The sequence below is a fragment of the Mus musculus genome, chromosome 2 (genome assembly GCF_000001635.26).
Source record: "Mus musculus strain C57BL/6J chromosome 2, GRCm38.p6 C57BL/6J".
Classification (NCBI taxonomy): domain Eukaryota; kingdom Metazoa; phylum Chordata; class Mammalia; order Rodentia; family Muridae; genus Mus; species Mus musculus.
Window position 1 is genome coordinate 49,116,886 of NC_000068.7, and position 23,580 is coordinate 49,140,465.

At 35.7% G+C, this 23,580-nt stretch overlaps 1 protein-coding gene across 13 annotated transcripts in view; it reads left to right on the forward strand.

The window, feature by feature from the left end:
* Mbd5 (methyl-CpG binding domain protein 5) overlaps window positions 1-23,580 on the forward strand; it is a 370,190-nt gene that overhangs the window by 167,387 nt on the left and 179,223 nt on the right. For 12 of the 13 annotated variants that reach the window (XR_003950018.1, XR_003950019.1, XM_030246630.1 and 9 more), the window contains one exon: window positions 1,767-1,920. The gene's annotated coding sequence lies outside the window, so the exon portion shown is untranslated. Of the gene's footprint in view, window positions 1-1,766; window positions 1,944-23,580 lie in introns of all 13 variants that reach the window. The other variant, XM_017314911.2, reaches the window with a different exon arrangement.

Below are 23,580 nucleotides of genomic sequence, written 5' to 3' on the forward strand. Positions count from 1 at the left end.
CCCTTGGAGATGCCCCCTACCTACCCCCTTGTTGGTTACCTATTTCCATTCCTTCTCATGGACATCTGGTCATTCCCCCCTGCACCTCCCCACACCCAATCCTGAAATCTCCCACTCCCTTGCTGATCTCTTCTCCTACCCAGATCATTCCCTCCATCTGCCTTCCATTCCCATACCTTTTCCCCTTCCAAGTGAGACTCGGCACCTTTGCTTGTACCCTCCTTCCTGTCCAGCCTCCTTGGGTCTGTGGAGTGTAGCATGGGCATCCAGTATTTTATGGCTAATAAACATTTAGATGTGGGTACATAGTGTGCATGTCCTTTTAGAACAGGGTTACCTCACTCAGGATAATATTCTCAAGATCCATCCATTTGCCTGCAAAATTCATGATGTCTTTGGTTTTTTATAGCTGAATAGTATTCCATTGTGTAGATGTACCACATTTTCTTTATCTATTTTTTAGTTGAGGGATATCTAGGTTGTTTCCAGATTCTGGCTATTATGAATAAGGATGCTATGAAAATAGTTGAGCAAGTGCCTTTGTTGGGTGGTGGAGCATCTTTTGGATATATGCCCAGGAGTGATATAGCTGGGTCTTGAGGTGGAACTATTTCCAGTTTTCTAAGAAACCACCAAATTGATTTCCAAAGCGGTTGTACAAGTCTTCAAGGGGTGGCTTCTTAATATTGTGGAGAAAACGTGAATGAAGGCTATCTGACACTGATAGCCTGTAGTAGCTAAAGACTAATGAAGACCAGTGGGGCAGTTCAACTGATAAAGAATCACTGCAAAGATTTATTAGAACCTGAGTTGGAGCCCTGGAGCTACATGGTGGAAGGAGAGAGCCAACTCGTGCAGTGTGTCTTCTAACATCCACATGTGCACATGTACCCCACCCCACACAAATGTAAGACAAAAATAATAAAGAGTAACTGAAGCAAGGCACTAGACATAGGTGAGTTTAAAAAGAAATTTTCAACAGAAATTTGATGGGCTGTTAATGAAGGACATAATCTATGAAACTATTTCTCTTAGCTAAAAATCAGTTACATTGTACTATTTTTTCAAAAGTACCAAACTGATCCATTACTGGTACAAGTTGTATCACATGTCTAAATTGATCATATATGTCTATGGAAAACTAGGTAGATATAAGTTAAGGATCATACAATTAACATTTTACCTTTATTATTGTAATATTTTAAGCAAGACTTAATCACATCTCCAGAACCAACAGTATGTGTCTTGTTTATATTTGATAATTGAATATCAAATAATCTAACCAGTATAGAGTAATGGGAATCTAGCAAAACTGTTAAAATATAGATTCTTAAACCAGACTTGAACACTTTCATATCCTAGCTCCACCAATTAGATCCTTGTGAAAGATGGTGCAATGTACTCTTCCCCATTTGTTTTCATTATCTACATAATTTTTTTTAAAAAAAAACCTGTTTACTGTGTACCCCAAATAAACATTTATTTTTTTCTCAAGTGTTGGAGTGAAAGTTCAGGCTGTACTGGGCAGCCCTGGGATCCAAGTAGAGGTGGTTGTTTGTTTGACTTAGTGTGAAACACAGGAGTCATATCACCTGCTTGATGCAGCTCCCTATTACTCATTATTAGCTCACCGTTAGTGTCTGAAACTCAAATTATATGACTGTAATCAAGCCTCCTAAGAAGCTTATAGTTTTTAATGTGAATCTTTATACATACGGAACAATTGTCCAATGTTAGTAAATGTTCCCTTGTTTGCTTTTTAACAGCGCCACAGAAATATTACAAGAAATCAAGAGCACAGAATATTTCCTTCCATCAATCCTCAGAACCCTGAAACATTTCTAACTCCATCAAACACAGAGCACAGAGGAAGGCCCACCTTGGCAGATGGCCACAGAGGATGTCAACAATTTCTTGGAGGCAAGCAATGAAATATTTGTGGAGTGAGATTTCTGTCTTTTAACTATATAAAATCAAATAGGGTTTTAGTGAATATTGTGTTCTTGTGAACATGTCTGTCTCTCGTCTTTTCACTTTCTTTTCTTCAGCATTGCTGCATGTCAGAAGTTATGTTAGAGTGCTTATTTCCTACCTACAAGATTGCACAGGCTGAAAAAGGATTTAAATAACAAATTAACTACCCACATTTGAAAATGAGTTTTGAATTTATCTTAGACAAATATAAATGAAAATACTAAATATATTTTGAGGTTTAATTATTGTCTATTCATTTTAGAGTTATTTGTACCATTTCTTAATTTAAATAACTTGAGCGTTTTCCTCTCCTATTTTTGACAAGTATTCAAGAGAGTCTTGGAAAACCATCACATTCTATCCCCAGCAGCATTGGGTTTATCATTCTGTAGCATCAAGATAATTCATATAGCTTCAAGGTTCTTTTCTGGCAGATGCTATTATTTTCAGATGAGTAAGAACTGTATAGAAAACTGCCATCTTAAAAATTGAAATTAATTACATTGTCATTAATGGAAAGTTTACATAGATAGAAACTGACAATATTTTTTAAAACAAATCATATAAGCAGTCTTCCACCCTTTTCACATTCATAAAAAATAAAATCCCAAATAGATAGGAGAAAAGAAGAAATTAAAAAGTAACGTCTTGGGTCTGGAGATCTGGCTCAGCAGTTAAGAGCACTGACTGCTCTTCCAGAGGGCCTCAGTTCAATTCCCAGAAACCACATGGCTCACAACCATCTGTAAAGGAATCTAATTCCCTCTTCTGGTGTGTTTGAAGACAGCTATAGTGTACTCACATTAATACAATAAATAAATCTTTTAAAAAAAATAACCTACTTAAAATGTAAGGAAGCATGAAAGTTTCAAGTGGAGAAACTGTAGTCAGGCTTTGAATGTTTTAGTTTTAATTCAGCTCATAGTCCTAACATCCTCAGAAAGTATATCTACCCTGCTAGACCTATAACCATGCTTTCTATAACTAAAGGAGACCATACATGTTCAAAAGAACCTAGGGTGAAGCTTAGGGGTTTTCTTTTAGGGGAATCAAAATCAGTTCTTGTGTTTGATTTGGAAGCTTTGGGACATCAAATCATCAACACCAACTTTGGGGCTGCATTGCCCTTGCCACATGGTGACCGCAATAATGCAGTGTGTGGTCACAAGATGACTAGCCAGGGACATGCCTGAGCTTCCGAGCTGCTGCTGATGCCTTGTGTCTGCGAAGAGATACAAGGCATCCGTCCAGGGCCACCTGCACCGGTCTGCCAGCTGCTCAGAGAAGCAGGAACATCTTTGCCTAACCTTAAATACTTCACTAAGTCACTATTTCTAAATCTTTTTTCCCACAGATTTTTGCATCTTTTCTTAGTTTACTATAGCCAACCACTAAAGTATTTTTAAAACGTACTAGAATTTTACTAATTTTTTTAACAGGAAAAAAAAATAGTTTTGTAGACTAAGTTCTTGCATTAACAGCCCATCAAATATCTACACAAAAGTAACTTATTAACTCATCTTTATACCATATCTTGTTTGTGTGGAGGTGGGGTGCATGTGTGCCTCAGTGCATATGTGGATGTCAGAGACACATTGAACGAGTTGCTTCTCTCCGTTTGCCATGCAGGTTCCAGGGCTCCAACTCAGGTCCTAAATCTTTGCAGTGAGTATTTACCAGCTGAGCCACCCTGCCAGTCCAGTTTTAATTATTCTTTAGCCACTACCACCTATCAGTGTCAGATTAATTTATGTTTTCCCCACAATATTAAGAAGCCATTCCCGTATTCTTGATTAATTTCATTCTATTTATGGCCATATCATTAGTATGTGAAGATACTTAGATTATAATTCAACATCTTATTTCATTCATCTCGCTTGATTTCAGGATTAGTTGCAATTCACAGTATTGAAAATGTTTACACGTTAAAAAGACAATTAGATTATGTAGCTAGAAATTATTAGCTTCATAGAGCAGTTCATGACTGGATACTTAATCTCAACTATAGCATTCACCAGATGTGTGACCTTGTAAAATATTACTAATTTTGACCCCCAATTTATTTAGCATTAATTTTTGAATACTAATATTAGTCCAGTGTTGAAGATTAAATAATATAGGTATAAAAGTAATAGCTTAGGTATTTAGCCTCACACATAATTCAATCAATAGATGTTATCATTTTCTACTACTATAATTTCTTTTATATCATGTTATTGCACTGATATAAATTTGCTCACATTGAAGTATCTCAGTAAAAATATTGAAGCTTATGCTATGTGGAATTGAGGTTTATTCAAAACTCAAAATAGAGAAAACATTATGCCACATTAACTAGTATTATTAGAGAAATCATGAGTTTCCTAGGTCACTGTAGGAAACTACTACAAACTTAGTGACTTAAACTGCAAAAACTGTTCTCTCAAAGTTGTGTAACCTGGAGACACCAAATGCAGTTTTCAGGGAGATTTTGTGTGTGTGCATGTGTGCTGTATGTATGTATGTATGTATATATATGTATGCATCCATATGTAGTTGTGTGCAAATGAATATTCATTTTAAGCAGTGTATGTGGAGACCAGAGCTTACACTGGATGTTTTCCATGACAAATCTCACCTGATATTTTGAAATAGGGTCTCCCACTGGACCTGAAACTAGTGATTTTGTGAGGCTGGCTGGCCAATGAACTGCAGCAATTTGCCTGACCCTGTACTCCTACCCCAGTGCTAGGGTTACATGCGCTTACGCCACCAGATGCAGATTTTACATGGATTCTGGGTATCCAAATTCAGGTTTCATGTTGTGCAGCTGGAACTTTGTTTATCTGTCTCTACGACCCATTTTTTCCTTTCTTTATAAACACAATTCACATTAGCCTAGGGTCTACAGCTAATGCAGGAAGGAAATTTCTTAACTTGACTACATCTACAAAACCACAGTGTGCCCTAATAAGGTCACGTTCATAGGTACTGGGGACCAGGGTATAAGCAGGCCTTTTAGAGGAACATAATTCAATTATAACTCTGTATTCTGTCTTTAGCTGGAGATAAAGACAAAGGAGTTTGATTTCTTCTGTTCTGTTTCTGAAAAGCTGTTGTGTTCCTGATGTTTTATGAACAGATGTGCTTATTCACTTCAGGAAATCTCTACAAGCATTTCTTTAGGCCTGACTGATTGCCTGTAGCTCTCATTTAGTAGCTAACACTCTTTGTTTACTGTGGTAACTTTCACTGATATTTTTGTAGAGATTTGTGATCGAAGATTACATGTGTTCATTTTTTATTTGTTGCCCACGTGCTTTCTAAAGAGAGAAAGAAGACTTGGAATTTGCTGGGTGGGGGGTGGGGAAGATGGGGAAGCAGAGAGAAGGAAAACTGCTATCAGAGTATATTGTATAAAAAATAAATTTCTTCTTTTTTTGGCCCATATTCTCCTTTACATGGAGGACTGGTTTATCAGTGATGTAATTCTAATGCTACAGACAATTATTGAATACAACAGTGACCCTATAAAATATTAGAATTTCACCAAATTTATTAGGTTTTACACTAATTTTCTAGTCCTACAAAGCATTCCATTTTGGTAGTGGACCACATATCACTAGTGTAATGCTGGTATAATCAGAAATCACACAGTGTATATTTTGCTAAAGTGTAGAAAGCGTCCAAAAGCAAATAAAGAAAATGTGTATTAGCAAAATGGATTTGCAACTCTGTATGTTATACATTTTTGTCATATTTTATTGAAAATAGATTCTTTTCTCATACAATATATGCTACTTATAGTTTCCCCTCCCTCTACTCATCCCAGTTCCACTCCACCTTCCTTCCCCTCTGGATCTGTTCCCTTTCTGTCTCTCACTAGAAAAGAATGGGCTTCTAAGAGATAACAACCAAACATAGCAAAATAAAATACAGTGAACTTCACTGCTAATGATCACTGTAAAAAAAAAAAATGTTCTTCTTGATACTAAGTCTTGGAGAAGAAAATTCTTGACATATTTATTTATAGGGTACAACCTGCTATAAACTGATAAAGACTAAGGGTCCTAAGATTAGCTCCCTTCCCTTACCTGATGGCTTGCTTATGGACCGTAGCTGGTTTGATGCAAATGTTGACTGTTAATAAGCCATACTTACAGGACAGAGAGCACCTTCCTGTAAGAAGTGCTATCAACACCCACAAGGGAGCTCTCAGAGTGATTGACATTAGAGAACAGGTGCTGGCTGCCTCCAGGGCTCCAGAGTAAAGGAAAGGTAGATCTGAAAGAAAACTAGTTAGCTCTCACTTCAGAAAAGTAAACCCCATACCACTAACCCTTTCTTCCCTCTGTATTTCAAATGCTAAGGCAATAAGTTCCCAAGTAAAATTTATCTATCTATTTCATTTATTACAGAGTCTTACTGGATTTTTAGCGAGCAACTCCCATTTAAAAATATTTTATCAGTGTAATAGAATTCAACATAGAACATATAGTCAGAGTAGCGGAGTGACCACAAACTGAACAAGCATTGATTCGCACAATCAGCGTGTTACTGGGGCGTGGGTTCTTCAGAAATACATTTCTGTTGGGCTTAATTTTTGAATTACAAAAGTAGCACATACGCTGGGAATAAAACTGAGAAGCAAAAATAGAAAAAGGTAAAAGTTGATCCTCCTGTAACACAAGTCTCCTGTATTTACTTTATTATCTCAGAAATAATTTGTCCAAACCCAGATATCTGTATGAACACACTAGTCACATAAACACAACTTGTATGCAGATATCATTACATCTTTTTCCACATAATAGGTCCAGTTTAGTAACTGTTGTTAGTGATCTTTCTACTCTCTACTTCTTTTAACTACTCTTTAAGTTCATCTCATACTAATACGATGTGACATTTTTTTCATGTTTGAGATATTTTTTTGTAGTTTATTTTGCCTACAACCTTGTGTTGTTTTTTTCTGTTTACTTCCCCACACTGAATTTTTACATTTTGCATGACTTAAGTAATCAGTGTTTCTATGATAATTTCTGGAGTTTATGTTCAAGTTTATAAAATATAATACACATTTTTCTTCATCTCATGGACTAATTGTTTTTTCTTTTTAAAAATTATTAATTATTTGAGAATGTCATACGCATGTGCAAAAATGTTGATACTATTCATCCCCTACCCCTCCCAGATCTGCGCCCACTCCTCACCATGTCCAACTTTGTGCCCTTTTTAAAATTTTATTAACGTGACCCATTGAGTCCAGGCTCAGCTGCCCATATACTCATGGGTGTGGGACCGTGTACTGAAACATGGTGGACCTACACAGACCACACCCTTAAAGACATGGCCCACCCTGGCTCCTCTTCTCTCCATGCTGGATATACTTGGTTTGATCCTATGCAAGTCTTTTGCAGAAAACTAAAGGTGCCAAGGTCCTGTCCTGTCCAGAAGATACTGTTTCGTGGCAGGTGGCAGTCTTCTCTGATCTCTGGCTATTACAGTCTTCCCCCTCCCCTTCCCTGATGGTCCCTAGGTCTTGGGGGAGGTGATGACATAGATGTCACATTTGCGACTGAGCATGCACAGATGCTTCTCTCTGTATACTTTCACCAGTTGTGAGTTGGGCATCAACCACTGTCCACGGCACAGTTTTCTCTGGTGAGATCTGGTCTTATCTATACTTATCTGTGGGTAAAGAAAGAAAATGTAGCAGCTTAACACCATACGTACTTAGCAAAATAATTGGAATCGGTGCAACCTTGGGGCCTGTGAGCTCTGCCACTATGGGCTCTTGGCCAGATTTACAATATCAGGTATATATTTCCTGCTGTGTAGTGGACCTTAAATCCACTCAGAAAGCAGGTGGTTAATGACCTACATTTTTTATACATGAAACTATATCTAGAATTCTGTTAGTTCCCTAGCAACATCTTCTTTTTCATTAGTTGAAAATGTCATCTTTATGATATCCTGATATCAAAGTATATTCCTTCATTTTTTCAATACATATTTTGATTTTATATAGTTTATTTAAGATTAAACATTTTATTTCAATATCATAATAATATTTTATTTCTTAATTTTGGAAATAGGATCTCAACATATTGCTCTGGATGGCCCCAAACTTGCAATTCTCCTGCCTCTCCCTCCTTCCTGCAAGGATTACAGGCCTGTGCCACAATGCCCAGGTGGGAGCTCCCTCTGTCCCTTTGACTTTAGCAGTGTGACAAGCTGGACCTATTTGCTTTTTCCTCTGTAGGCTTCATACTGACCTATTTATTTCTAAAAATTGATATTTTTTATAAGCAAACATAATCAAATTTTCATTACTTCAATTATTTCTTCTTTTTCTTGTTTTTTTTTTCCACCAAATGTGAGTTTAAATATGATAGTTCAGTGTTGACTCCTGGTTGTGAAGTTTACAAGCCTTGTTATTTCTCTAATATTTTTAAATTATTCTTTAGTGACCATTCTTTAAAATGTTTTGTATTATTAACCTCCAGTTCAATGGCTGTTTTTTCTCCCGCTCCAATATTCTTTTAAAGCCCACCTAATAATTTTTTCATTTTAATACTTTAGTTTTCAATTATATAATTTCTTTTTAATTCTTTAACATGGTAACCTATTTGAGATATAAAATTTACCATATTAACCCCTTTTAAGTGCTCTTGAATTTTTTTAAACTCCTTCCTGCTGAAATTTCTGATGATAATTTTTTTGGATGATGGCTACTTAATGATTTGTATTGGTAATCATTGTTTTCTAATTGCTGGTTTTTGATAAACCTTGGGTTCCTTTCCTGCTCTTTTGCATGTCTACTAATTTTTGTCTTGTGTATTGAATATACATGTTTTACTTTTTGAGCACAGTTTGATTCTTTTTTTTACTTAGTGGGATCACTAGCTATTTGACTTCATCCAGTGAAGCTGATTTTTATGTTATAAAACACATCAGTTTATGCTCTACCTTGATTGATCCTAGAGTGGCTCCTCTGTGAACCTTTACATTGTCCTCATAAGTGATAACCAATATCCTCATAGGTGACAACCAATGTCTAAGCAGAGGTGAAATGATCACCCTCAAGTCACAGTATTAAGAGGGACTCAGAGAAATCAAGACTACCTAAAATAAAGTTTTGTGAACCAAAGTTCTTGATTTAAAAAAAAAAAAGGAAGATTTAAAGACTTGTGGAGAACCAAAAGCTTTGCCAAGTAGCTGTGGTCATTTGAGAATCAGACTGGAGCTTTCCGTCTCCTGCGATGACAGTCACTATTTGCACTGCCGTGACGTTACTGTCCCTGGGGTTTAGCCATCTTCCAGAGGCAGGGCATTTATATCACTTAGAGTGCAGGGTCACCATAGGTGAGAGTCTGTAAGTTCCACCTCTGCTTTCCCTTCTTTCTTCCCTCCTACTTCCATCACCAACTGACATTATTCTGACTAATCTGAGTTCAGGCCTCTGATCCTTCTAGCGAAAAAGGCAGTAAATAAAGCTTTCTGGTTAAGTAATACCTGATTCAGTGCTTTCATTACCATATATTTATTACTTATGACATTTCCACAAATAAATATACAGTGTATCTAGATCATGCACACCTTTTTCCCTGCTCTTGTTGAACATTTTTATCTTACATGCTGTGTTTTTGTGTCCAGTGATGTCATTAAGGTTGATCACACAGTTCTCTCCCACTGGTCTCTCTTTTCCCTCTTAGTCTGCTTATTGTAAGTGTATCTCCAGAATAGTTTCAAGAGTGTTCTTTGTTTTCTTTTGTTTTGTTTTACACTGTCCAGGACTTTTCCATAGTTTTTGGTTGTTGTTATTGTTGTTGTTGTTGTTGTTGTCGTTGTCGTTGTCGTCGTCGTCGTCGTTGTCGTCACTAGAGGAATTATTGTGACTTAATTCACTCCATTGTTACCAGAATTGGCATCCTTGGGTCTTTATATTTTTATATTTACTTCATAATGTATGTAGTCACTTAAGTCTAGCTTTGATTCTTGACTCTGCTGTTTATTACTGAGTTATTTCAGATTTCTGATCAGTGGGGTCCCCTATATATAGTAGAAATAATCATTTGAACATTTAGAGTTTCCTTCAGACATTAAAGGTGAAAGTGTACGTAAGACATAGGCATAGGATCCAAAACTCAGTTGGTCCTGACAGAGGCTTCTTCCTTTATGACCGTTATTACCTGAAGGTGGTAAAGTCTCATCTTCCCATGTACAGTGACTTGCCCAGGATTGTGCCTCTCTCTATCCATAATACAGACCACTTAAGTTGATCCTGGGAGGTGAGTTTATGCCTCCAGATGTTCTAGTTTCACTATATTCTATGTGGGAAAAACAGGTTGATTGTCATTTGGAGAAGCAACATTATAAGGAATATTATGCACAACCCGAGAGTTCTAATCAACGTAATTTTCTGTTTTGGGTGTCAGGACTACTGGACTTTTTTCTGTCAAATATAAAAGTCTGATGAAATTTTTGACTTTCAAGGAAGACGGACTGTTCAATAAGAATTGTCTGACTTAGGAATAGCATTTGTGTATATGATCTATGTAGACTGATATATATATACATATTTATAAATATATCACATGTTAGTATATTGATATATTTATTATATATTAAATATATAGTGATACATATAAATAATATTCTATCCTTGAGAGCTGAGTTGTGATTCAGAACTGAATGATTTGCATCTGGAGCAAATGTATTATTTCAAAAATTGTTTATTGAATGGGCTTTTCTGTGATTCGTTACCATCTCTGCCTGACCTGTCTGTGAGAACTGTGTTATGATTGTGTGTGTCGGTTGCTTTGTGTTATATTTCAGCTATATGCTAAGATTTTGCGTGTGCTTTCAAAAACAGAAGCAATTTCATGCTGACAATAAAAGGGGAAGCTGGTTGAAGTTGCATTAGCTCTGTCTCTCTGGTAAACATTTCACAGTTGCTATTCACATTTATGCCTGGTCAAATAGAAACCCATCAATCATGTGAAGCGGGGGTGAGAATCTGATCTCTAATGCATAGCATAAATTTTCATATACTCTTCTCTACAACAAAAGAAGAATGCACAGTAACATTTCAGATTAAAATCTGTCCTTTCCAATTGACTTTACTGTTATTGAAAAATCAAAATGTAATTTACGTGAGGAAATAAAATAATTTCTGGCAGGGCGTGGTTTTGTTCAAAGCAAATGTTCATATATTTCTCTGATGATTATAAGTTTAAAAATGTTTTAATCACTTGTGCAGTTTAAGGTGAATTATCTTTATCCTTATATAGTCATATACATTAATTTGAACTGTAGAAAACTATATTTTATAGTAAATATTACCTAAAATTATGATACAAAAGGTAAACAAAGCCTATTTGCATAGCACATGAGAGTTATATGTTTAATATTTTATGTAATATAACATACATTTACTATTCATAAAATTTGAGCATTTTTATTACAGATGAACTTAATAAAATGTTTACAATTATAAAACAGTTTGAGCTCTTACGTATTTTTAATTATAAACCAATTGGCCAAAGAATTGAATATAAATGTTTACTTAAATTCTCAGCTGAAATGTTTAGTTTATTCACACTAGCATTTTTTGCCAACATTTAAGAACTTTTTATGAAGCTGAGCTTGCCCACATCTCTAGAAGGGAAAGGCAGGCAGATACCTGAGTCCTAGGCCAAGCAGGACTTTATATGTAAGACTCTGTCTTGGAAAGGGGAGGGAGAAACAAGAAGTTATTAAGATAGTACCAACTAGACATATTTAGGATTGCCATAAATTAACCTCATCCAACATTGCCTCAAAGAGGTTTTATAGAATCAACACAAGCAAGGTTTTATAGAACAAACACAAGCAAGTAGGTACATACAGAGTAGGCTTACATTGGAAGTATAGTTCTTAACACAAATTTGCCCAAGATAAATGCTTATACATACTAGTTTTTAATTATCAGAATTACAGGTGATCTTTAAGAGAGCCAATTATCATTCTGAGTTTTAGATAAGAAGGGGTGACTGCTCTCTTATAACTGGGCTTGTAGGGCAGGATATTGTGTACATGAGCTGTCTCTATAAGGAAGCCACTTATTTTAGGATTATTCTCACTTTATTGGGTTTCTGCCAGTTTTGGAATCTTGTAAAAAAAATATATAAAGTAAAGTAAAATATTTCTCAGATAATTCCAGGTTCTTCACCTCTAAGACATAGTGGTAATGTCTCTCTGACTAGTTTCTTGTGAACAGTGAATGAGAAAATGGATGAAAAGCCTGTTTATATTGTGTCTTTAACAGGTTAGGTTAAAAAACAAAAACAAAAACAAAAAAAAAAAAAACCCATGGTTTTAGTAACTCTTCCTAGTGTTGTTTCTTTTACTAAGGATAGGTGAAAAGAGACGTTTATGCGTCACTACTAGTAAAACTACAACACTGAACTTACCTGAGAGTACACAGAAGAATTTATATACCTAACAGATAGTTGAAAGCACTTCATTTTATTTTTTAAACAAAAATAAGTTGTGATCTATAAATAAAATTAATTTAATGTTTAATCTCATACTTGAACATGCTGTCTTTAGAAGCTGATAACTTTTAAATACTTAGGAATTATTATTTACTTTCTTAATTCATATATCATTTATTTACTCATTCTTTTTCCAGAAACAATATGTTTATGTAAAATATGAAGGTAAATATGTTATATATGTGAAATAAATAGGTATGGTGCTTATTATATGAATGAGCATTTACATATATTATCCATTTGGCAGTACAACTTATGAGGCAAGTAATAATGCTGAAGCTAAAGAATTAAAAACCTTGCCCATAAAACTTACCATGTAGCAAGACTGACACTTCAAACCTCAGGTTCTTGTCGCAGAGGACTCCTCTCTCCATCAACAGTTTCTGAATATTCATAAACATGCTCACATATAAAGAATAAATGTTATCATATAAAGTACATATAGTAAATGATCCTGATATCTTCATACATTCTGATGAAAAGAATGTTTTCCAAAATAGATTGTCTCACATCAAGTGAAATAGCAAGAGCTTACCCTTCCTTCCTTTCTTCCTTCTTTCCTTCCTTCCTTTCTTCCTTCTTTCCTTCTTTCCTTCTTTCCTTCCTTCCTTCCTTCCTTCCTTCCTTCCTTCCTTCCTTCCTCCCTTCCCTGCTCTCTCTATCTTTCTCTCTTCCTTCCTTTCTTTCTTTCTTTTTCTTTTTCTTTTTTTATTAATTAGGTATTTTCTTCATTTACATTTCCAATGCTACGCCATAAGTTCCCCAAACCCTCCCCACCCCACTCCCACTTCTTGGCCCAGGTATTCTGGGTAGATACCAGTGAAAGAATACTAAAGGCCTAGCAAATACCTTATCATCTAGAAGTTTGCATGTAGTGTAACAGTCCTATATTTACAATTCCAGCACTTCCAAGACAGTTCACAGGTCCTTAGCAATGACTTGAACATGTAGTTGAACAAGTAGATAGATATCCCATGAGAGAGAGATTATCGTCATATGATTCCAGGAATCATTGGCAGGGTCCCACTAGACTTGGAATGGCCACCTTCCTGGAAATCATCTGACTCTTCTTGTCATCGTCAAGGGAAGGCAAATTGTAGAACTTGCTTTATGAAATTATGCAGCTCCAGGTCAAATATATGACAAAGGTAGGATCACAAACATAACATGACAATATTGAAGCTCACTCATTTTTATCTTTGAAAAAAAATACATTTTTCCTTGTCTATGAAGTGTTCCAAAACCCAGGACCACAATGTCCATATTGCATAGAACTTTTCTTTTATCTTTATCATGAATGATCTCCCATTTCTGACTATAAAGAACTTCCTTGGTGAACACATTCTACTGACCTCAGAATTTTTCCAACTGATAAAAAGTACTTGTACATGTTGTCTGTTTGGTGGTCCAATGTTTGAGAGATCTCAGGGCTCCAGATTAATTGAGACTGCTGGTCCTCCTACAGGATCACCCTTCCCCTCAGCTACTTTCAGCCTTCCCTAATTCAACAACAGGGGTCAGCTGCTTCTGTCCATTGGTTGAGTGCAAATATCTGCATCTGACTTTCAGCTGTTTGTTGGGGCTTTTGGAGGGTAGTCATTTCAGAGGGTCCATTTTTGTGAGTGCTCCATAGCCTCAGTAATAGTATCAGGCCTTGGAACCTCCTCTTGACCCGGATCCCACTTTGGGTCTGTCAATGGATCTTCTTTTCCTCAGGTTCCTCTCCATTTCCATCCCTGTAATCCTTTCAGACAGGAACAATCATGTGTCAGAGTTGTGACTGTAGGATGGCAACCCCATCCCTCACTTGATGCCCTGTCTTCGTGCGGGGGGAGGGGGGGTCCCTCCCTCCAAACTCCTATTTCCTGAGGTTGCCTGTTTCCATTCTTTTTGCAGGCCCTAAGGGCTTCAGTCCTCTTCCTTCACACAATACCAGATCAGGTTCCCCTCTGCCCCACACTGTTCCTGACCCCATCCCCATTCCCTCCCAATCCCCTCCCTCCCTCCCTCCCCACTTATGATTGCTTTCTTTCTCCCAAGTGGAACTGAGGTGTCCTCACTTGGGCACTTCAGTTTGTTGAGCCTTTTGAATTCTGTAGACTCTATCTTGTATATTCTGTATGGGTTTTGGGGTTGTTTTTTTTGGGGGGGTAGGTTTTTTTTTTGTTTTTGTTTTGTTTGTTTGTTTGCTAATACCCACTTATTAGTGTGTATGTCCTTTTAGGTCTGAGTTACTTCACTCAGTATGTCTTTCTTCTTAATAGCTGAGTAGTATTCCATTGTGTAAATGAACCACATTTTCTATATCCATTCTTCTCTCATAGGATATCTAGGTTGTTTCCAGCTTCTGGCTATCACAAATAAAGATGCTATAAACATAGTAGAACATGTGCCCCTGTGGCATGGTGGGGCATCTTTTGGGTATATTCCCAAGAGTGGTATAGCTGGGTCTTCAGGTAGATTTATTTCCAATTTTCTGAGGAACCTCCAGATTTATTTACAGAGTGGTTGTACCAGTTTGCAATCCCACCAGCAATGGAGGAGTGTTCCTCTTTCTCCACATCCTCTTCAACGTGTGTTGTCACCTGAAGTTTTGATCTTAGACATTCTAATTGGTGGAAGGTGGAATCTCAGAGTTGTTTGATTTGCATTTCTCTCATCACTAAGGACTTTGAACATTTCTTTAGGTGCTTCTCATCCATTCAAGATTCCTCAGTTGTGAATTCTCAGTTTCTATACGCCATTTTTTGATCTGTCTTGAAATTTGGAATAATAAAATCCATAGTCTTCCATTTGGTCTGTGTTGCTTTGGCTATTGAAGGAGGGATGTTTGTTTGTTTGTTTGTTTGTTTGTTTGTTTGTTTTTGGTTTGGCGGTTTTTGCATCTCATATGAATTGTAGGATACCTTTTTTCTAATTTTATGAACAATGTTTTGGCTATTTTGATTGGGATGGCATTGAACCTATAAATTTCTTTTGGTTGTGTGATAATTTTCACAGTATTCTGCTCATCCAGAAACATGAGATGTCTTTCTATTGTATGTTGTCTTTTTAAGTGTCCTTCTTCCATAATTTGAAATTTTCACTTTACAAGGTTTTTTTTTTTTTTTTTTTTTTTTGCCTCCCTGGTTTAGTTTATTCCAAGATGTTTCATTATCTTTTATACTACTGTAAATGCTACTGTTCTCTGATCTCTTGCTCAGTGTGTTTACCCATTGTGTATAAAAAGGCAACTGAGTTTTGTAAGTTGATTGCTGAAATTGTTGATTATTTTTGGAAGTTTTCTTATACCATTTTTGGGTATCTTGTATGTAGAATAAGCATCAGCAAATAAGATAATTAGATTTCTTCCTTTTTTATTTGTATCCTTTTAATTTCCATCTGTTTCCTTATTGTTCCAGCTAGTGTTTCCTGTGCTATATTGAAAAGCAGTGTAGTTAGTGGGCAAACCTTAACCCATTCCTGATTTTTTTTCAGTTTTTTTTTTAATTTATTTATTATTGGGTATTTATTTCATTTACATTTTCAATGCTATCCCAAAAGTCCCCCACACCCTCCCACACCCATTCCCCCGCCCACCCACTTCCACCTCTTGGCCCTGGCGTTCCCCTGTACTTAGGCATATAAAGTTTGCACGACCAAGTGGCCTGTTTTCCCAATGATGGCTGACTAGGCTATATTCTGATACATATTCAGCTAGAGACACAAGCTCTGGGGAGTACTGGTTAGTTCATATTGTTGTTCCACCTATAGGGTTGCAGATCCCCCCAGCTCCCTGGGTACTTCCTCCAGCTCCTCCATTGGGGGCCCTGTGATCCATCCAATAGCTGACTGTGAGCATCCACTTCTGTGTTTGCTAGGCCCTGGCATAGTCTCACATGAGACAGCTATATCAGGGTCCTTTCAGCAAAATCTTGCTAGTCTATGCAATGGTGTCAGCGTTTGGAGGCTGATTATGGGATGGATCTCCAGGTATGGCAGCCTCTAGATGGTCCATCCTTTCGTTTCAGCTCCAAACTCTGTCTCTGTAGCTCCTTCCATGGGTGCCTTGCTCCCAATTCCAAGAAGGGGCAAAGTATCCACACCTTGGTCTTCGTTCTTCCCAAGCTTCATGTGTTTCGCAAATTGTATCTTATATCTTGGGTATTCTGAGTTTCTGGGTTAATATCCACTTATCAGTGAATACATATCATGTGAGTTCTTTTGTGATTGAGTTACCCCATTCCTGATTTTAATGTGAATTCTTGAAAGTTTCACCATTTAGGATGGTTACAGTTATTCCTGAAAAGTCTGGTAAATCTCTGATGAGAATACATCTGGGCATGGCTGTGTGTCTGTGTATGTGTGTGTGTGAGAGAGAGAGGGGTGGGGGGACAGAGACAGAGACAGGATTTCATTACTTTTTCCATCACCTGTGCTATAATTTAAGTTGTTATTACCTAGGTTTAGCTGTAGTGGTTGAATCAAGAAATTCATTCATGGTTCAGTAATTTGAATAATATATGTAAATAATAAAATCTCTTTTAGATTTTCCAACTTAGTGAAAAATAAATGTCTTAAGATACTGCCTTATATTATTATATATTTATATGTCATATTAGGATAGCAACAGCTGCTTTCTTCTTGTTCCCATTTTTCGGAATACTTCTTTCCATCCTTTCACTTTAAGGAGCTGCCTATTTTTGAAGCTGTTTTTGTTGTAGAAAACAAATAGGTTTTATTTCTTAATCTAATCAGCTGCACTATGTCTTTTGATTTGAGCGTTAAGGGCAATATTATTCAAAGTTATTGAAATATGTGTGTACATTGCAGTTATTTATATATATTTTTTTGGTTGTTAGTTTTGATTTCTTATTCATTAAATTGTTCTATCTTCTTTTCAGTTACAAGTACTGTGTACAGTATCCTATCTTCTCTTTTCTTGTTGTTGTTGTTGTATATGAGTTTCTCTTCACTCTTTAGATGATGGAAAGCTTTTTGGGTTTTTTTTGGGGGGGGGGATGGTTGGTTTTGTTTGCTCCTTCAACTATGACAGTTTTGCTGGGTATCATAGTCTAGTTTGGCAGTCATGATCTTTTCAAACTTGGAGTTTTAAGTTGCAGTTTTCAATAATTCTTCCTTGTTCAATATGTTTGGTGTTTTAACTGTGATACACTTTGGGTGTTTCTGTTTTGATCTTAACTAGTTGGAACTATATATGGTTTTTTGCATTTGTACATGTCTTTTTTAGCATGGAAAAGTTTCCTTTTATGATCTTGTTGAAAATCTGGCCTATGCCATTGTCCTGGGATGCATCTCCCTTTCTATGCCAGTAATTCACAAGTTTGGTCTAGTGATGGTTCCTTTCTTGTGCTTTTCAAGTTTTATTTATAATTGCTTCATGTAGATGCCCTACATTATTCTTAAGTACTGATACTCCATCTTATTCATCACTTATTGTCCTTGTAAGTCTTTCCTCTGAGTCTGCTAATTTGGAAATTTTCAATTATATCTTCATTTTACCTTGTATTCTCTACACTGTTTTCATCTTTTTATTGAATTCAGTTATCCTTATTATTTTATTCGGGTATGTATTTTTATTTTCTTTGACATCATTCAAGTATTTATTGCTATCCTCTTGGAGTTCAATTAAGTTTTTTCTCATGCTTTCCATAATTCCTTGAGTTCTTTAATAAAGTTTATTATTGTTATTTTAATCTCTGTGTCCTGAGGTACATCTAATTAGTTGTAATTGGAGAATACTTCTCTGGGACTAATGGTTTTGATCAGAGACATGCTGATTTTAGCCATTCCTGTTGGGTATTTGTTGTCGTTTGTTTCTTTGTTTGTCTGGAGCATATAGACTTCTTTCTGTGCTTGTGTCTGATTTGATAATCTGGCTTTCCTTAGATTGGGCCAATGAAGAAGATACATGACCTGAGCTAAGCCATGTAAAGCTTATGTGTTGTTTAACTAGAACAAGGAAAGATGGCGCCTCAACCATGGGTCTGGGCAAGCAAAGATGATTCATGGATGATCAACGTTTAAGGCCATACATCTGGAACTAAAATTTTGGGTTTACAGATGATGGAAGGTTAAGGTAAGGGTATCAAAAGGAAGAAGGAACTTAACCAGAAAAGATGGCTCATACACAAATCGGGTAGAAGGGTAGCAGGTCTGGATCTAGTATTGTAAGTTTACAGATCACCTCAGATTGGTGGAAGAATAGGAAGAGAAGTGGCTTAATCAAGAATGCTGACTAGGGCCCAGAGTGTTTTTATATTTGTATGCTAATACCATAGCATTTAGTTCTTATAGTTCCCCAATGAATTGTGAAATCAAATAGCATTCTACCAACTTTCTTTGACCTCAAGATGCATTTGTTCATTAAGATGACTGAATTTTCTATTTTTGTGAAGACTATTAATGATATTTTGATGAGTTTTACAGTAAATCTTCACATCCTTATATTTTAATAGTATGGATATTTTTGCAATATTAATTTTTTTCCATTATTTAGACACAAGATACCATTCTGTTTATTTGAACTTTCTTCAATTTCTTAATCAATGTTTTGCATTTTTTCAATAAAGACATTGTATTTTTAGTTAAATTATTCCTGCATATATATTTTTATTTCAGTATGTGTGTGTAGCTCCCTAATTGTTTGAATATGAAATTCTTGTAATTTGATTATGCATTAAGGATTTTCTAAATAATAGATTATATTGTTTCTCAACAGGAATAAAATACCTTCTCTAGCCTGGTGCATTTTTAATTTTTCCTGGCTAGACATTTCAGACTGTACTCTGGTGAATACAAATGATAAAGTACATTTCTCTTACTCCTGGTCTTTAGGAATAGGAGGTTTCTCCTGCCTCCCCTCTCCTTTTTACATTCTAAAGGATAATAACAGAGTTGGAGGAGATAAATAGGGACAAGTATAATCTGATTTTATTTTATAATATTCTCTATTTTTGCTTTTTTTGTTTTTATTGGTTATTTTATTTATTTACATTTCAAATGTTATCCCCCTTCCTAGTTTCCCCTCCACAAGCCCCCTATCCTCTTCCCCCTCTTCCCTGCTTCTGTGGGGGTGCTCCCCCACCCACCCACCCTCTCCTACCTCAGTGCCCTAGCATTTCCTCCACAGGACCAAGGGGCTCCCCCTCGCATTGATGCCAGATAAGGCAATCTTCTGCCACATATGCTGGAACCATGGACTTCCCCTCCCCCGATGTATATTCTTTGGTTGGTGGTTTAGTTCCTAGGAGCTTTGGGGTTTCTGGTTGGTTGACACTGTTGTTCTTCCTATCGTGTTGCAAAGCCCTTCAGCTCCTTCAGTCCTTCCCCTAAGTCCTCTATTGGGATCCCTGCACTCAGTCCAGTGGTTGGCTGTATCCACCTGCATCATTATTGGTCAAACTCTGGCACAGCCTGTCATTGGACAACTGAATAGTATATAAGTTTAAACAAGGAAGAATGGGATTGTCAGACATTTTTTGAAAATATGTATGATTTTAAATTAAAATATATTAGTATAAATTTATACATTTGTGTACAGAAAGAAAGAAGACAGTAAAAAGGGCTTTGAGAAAGTGTTTAGCACTAGGCATGGAGATGTTTCACTGGGGAAAAGTACTTGTATAGAAAGGTATAGAGAACCTAAACTCTATACCCAGAACCACAATGGAAGGAAAGAGCCCTCTCTAGAAAGCCATCCTCTAGCCTTCACATGACACCGTATTCCTCAACCCCAAAGAATGAAAATATTGATGTTTCTTATATTGCCTTTAACCCTGGAGAAGAAAAGTCATTTTCTACTACTCTTTATTTCTCCTACTAATTATTATTTTGAATTATTATTAGTCGTTATTTAGAGGGCTTTACAGTTGTTAGTGAAGGTTTCCTATTTCCTTCTGTGAGAGTTCATAGCTTTGTCTTTTATCTTTCAACTTTTTCCATCCCACATGACTCTACTAAATGTCCATTATCATTTGTGTTTGATTTCACCCTTTCCAGAGCTACTCTGATACATTAGCCTATCTGTCTGCCATCTCCTTTTCTGCTGTTATGTGTTGGGGGCTTTGGGGTTGTTTGTATGTTTGTTTCCACTGTAAAATTGTTAAACTATCTTTGCCACATATCTTTCATCTTTGCCACATACTATTTGTTTTACCTTTAGGTATAGTATTCTGCTATTTTAATGATATCTCAAAAGAAAGGAATGGAGAATGAGATCATTGACATCCATGTAGGACTCTTGCTGTTCTTAATGCTGTTTTGTTATTGTTGTTGGTCTGTTTTGTTTTTATTTAAAGTATATAATGATATGTTGATTTCTTCTTTGTAGATTAATATTTAGTCTCTAGGTAGTTTTATGTATTCTCTTTATCTGTAGTTAATATTTTTCCCAAATTTTGCCCTATGATAAGTCACAGACTCCTACATTTTTATTTTTTATTTTTTGGTTTTGGATATCAATGATGGTTTCTGTCTTTTTCTCTTTCTTTCTTTCTTTAGATAGAATCTCTCTTACATAGTACTGGCTGGCCTGGAACTCACTATGTAGACCAAGTCAGACTTGAAATCACAGAAATACACCTACCACTGCCTCCCAAGTACTAGGATTAAGACATGTGCCACCATACCTGGCTGAAATTGTCTTTATAGTTTAGGATAGAATCAATTTTGGTGAACATGTCTAGGACATTTAAAGAGAATTTGTTCACTGTTATACAGAGTTGTATATATATTTGGATTAATTTATATTAGAAAGCCTGATTTATAATTTATAATTAACTGTAAGTAAAATTATCTCTCCAGAACAATTATTTCTGTCTTTCCATGTTCTCTTGAATTTTAAATAGCTTTTATTGATATTCCAATGCTCTTAGTTATAGTATAAATGTTCATGAAATATATATCCTCATTACATAACTTTACATTTTGATGAATCTAATTTTCACATTACAAACAATACATTTTGCTTTCATTTCACAAGTATATTACTAATGCTGCCATTCTTGCTTTATTATTAAAGTTTTCAAAAGAAAATTCTATGTATTTATTATGTATAATATGTTTGAAAGTGTATATACATTGTGATATGGCAAAATTAAGTTAATTAGCATATATAGTACTCCCATGTACTTATTATTGTTGTTGTTGTTATAATGACTCTTAAGTCTGTCTTTACAGCAATATTCAAGTATCCTTTTCTCCTATATTTTACTATGCCTGTCAGGTTTTTCTGAATTCTCATATGAAAGTTTGATATCACATTATTATGCTGCTAGGGCATCATTTTCACAATAAAATAATGTAATAGTTTTGAACGTATGCAGTGAATTTGCATCTTCCTATTCTCATCCCTTGCTCGCCACCATTTTTTTATTGAAATTGATGGTATCATGTCTGTTATCAAATGGTTCTTGTAACATGCATTAGCCTTGGTACCGTGTTAATTTCGGCCAACAGAAAAGTTCCCTATCTTATTGCAGATACTCATTGAAGAAACCTTTTTACGTATTAGGTCATATTGTTAAAGAACAATATAAGATTGCAAAGGATAAAAGGTATCGTTATCTTTAGAATATTTAGAAGGCTGCAGAAACTGCTCAGCCATTAAGAGTACCGGTTACTCTTGCAGAGAACCCAGATTCAGTTTCCAGCACTTACATGGCATTTCACTATCATTATGTCTCCAGTTCTAGAAGATCCCACATCCCCTTCTGACCTCCATAGGCATCAGGTGTACATGCAGTATTCATACATACAAACAACTCATACATATAAAATGAAATAAATAATTCTAAAAATTTTTAAGTGACTACTTAAACTAAAGTTCTAAACTAAATGTCTAAAGTTCATGCATGAAAATTTCTACCTTTAAAATTTAGCATGTTCTGTAATCCCTTGTGCCATGTGGTTATGAAGAAGTCTAATATCAGCTTCATTTATTGTTGCTATTATGAGATGATTTTTCTGCTGAGACCCTTACAATGGTTTGCTTTAAATCTCTTTCACTCTTTCAATTTGTAATATATGATTTGTAATTTGTACAAGTATGTTACTTTCTTACTATGTTTGAGTAAACTCCTCTCTTCTAAAGTTTTACTGCTCCCTTCCTTTCAGAAAAAAATCTGGTATTATTTCTTTTATTTTCTTCCATTATCTACATATCTACTCAAGCTCTTATTTCCTGGACCTTCTGAATCTGTCTTCTATTTTTAGTTAAGATTCTCCATAGAAACAGCACCAACGGGTGTGTACATGAAGGAAGTCTTAAGGAAATTGCCTGAAGTAATTGTGGCAGTCTGATGAATGGATGAGACCTAGAATAATCTGCTTCATTCAAGATCCCTACTAATTTAAATGTTAATTGTACCTAAAAAAAAAAAAATCAGCTTCACAGCTCTATCATACTCATGAAATGGAACTTGTCTCAACCACAAAAGTTCTTTCATGTTGATTTATAGTCAATCTGTCTTCCCAATATTGCCAAGCCCTAACAATCCTCAACTTTCTTTCCATATATTACCTTTCTAGAGTGTCATGTAAATGCAACCTTATTTGTAGACCTCTTCTGTCATTTAACATTTGGTATCGATTCATAATATTGGGTAAATGATTAGAGTCTGAGCCTAAGTCATTATACTCATAGTCTGCTTTTGTGATTCATATTCTTTACATTTATGAAGATGTGATCCGTTTTCATGAATGGTCCATGTATATATGCTTGAGAAGAATTCCCTGTAGAAGCTACATGTACCTGTCAGAAAGGCTTGTCAGTCTTCTTGAAATCTATTTTCTGAGTTATTTAATCCATATAATTTCTATTTTGGGTGTATCCGTGTTTATGTGTTGTGTCAATGTGTTTGTGCCTATGAATGCAAATATTCTATTTGTGAATTTTTTTCAATTTTGTCCATATACTATTCAGTATGCTAAGGATTTATTTCAAAATATTGACATACCTACTTTATAAAAGCCACTTTTTTCCTATATAACACTTGACTTTAGTTCAGATTTAATTTTTTATATTTATTGTCTGAATTTTCTAGATACACAGCCAATTGCATACAGAAAGAGATTTATTTTGGCAATT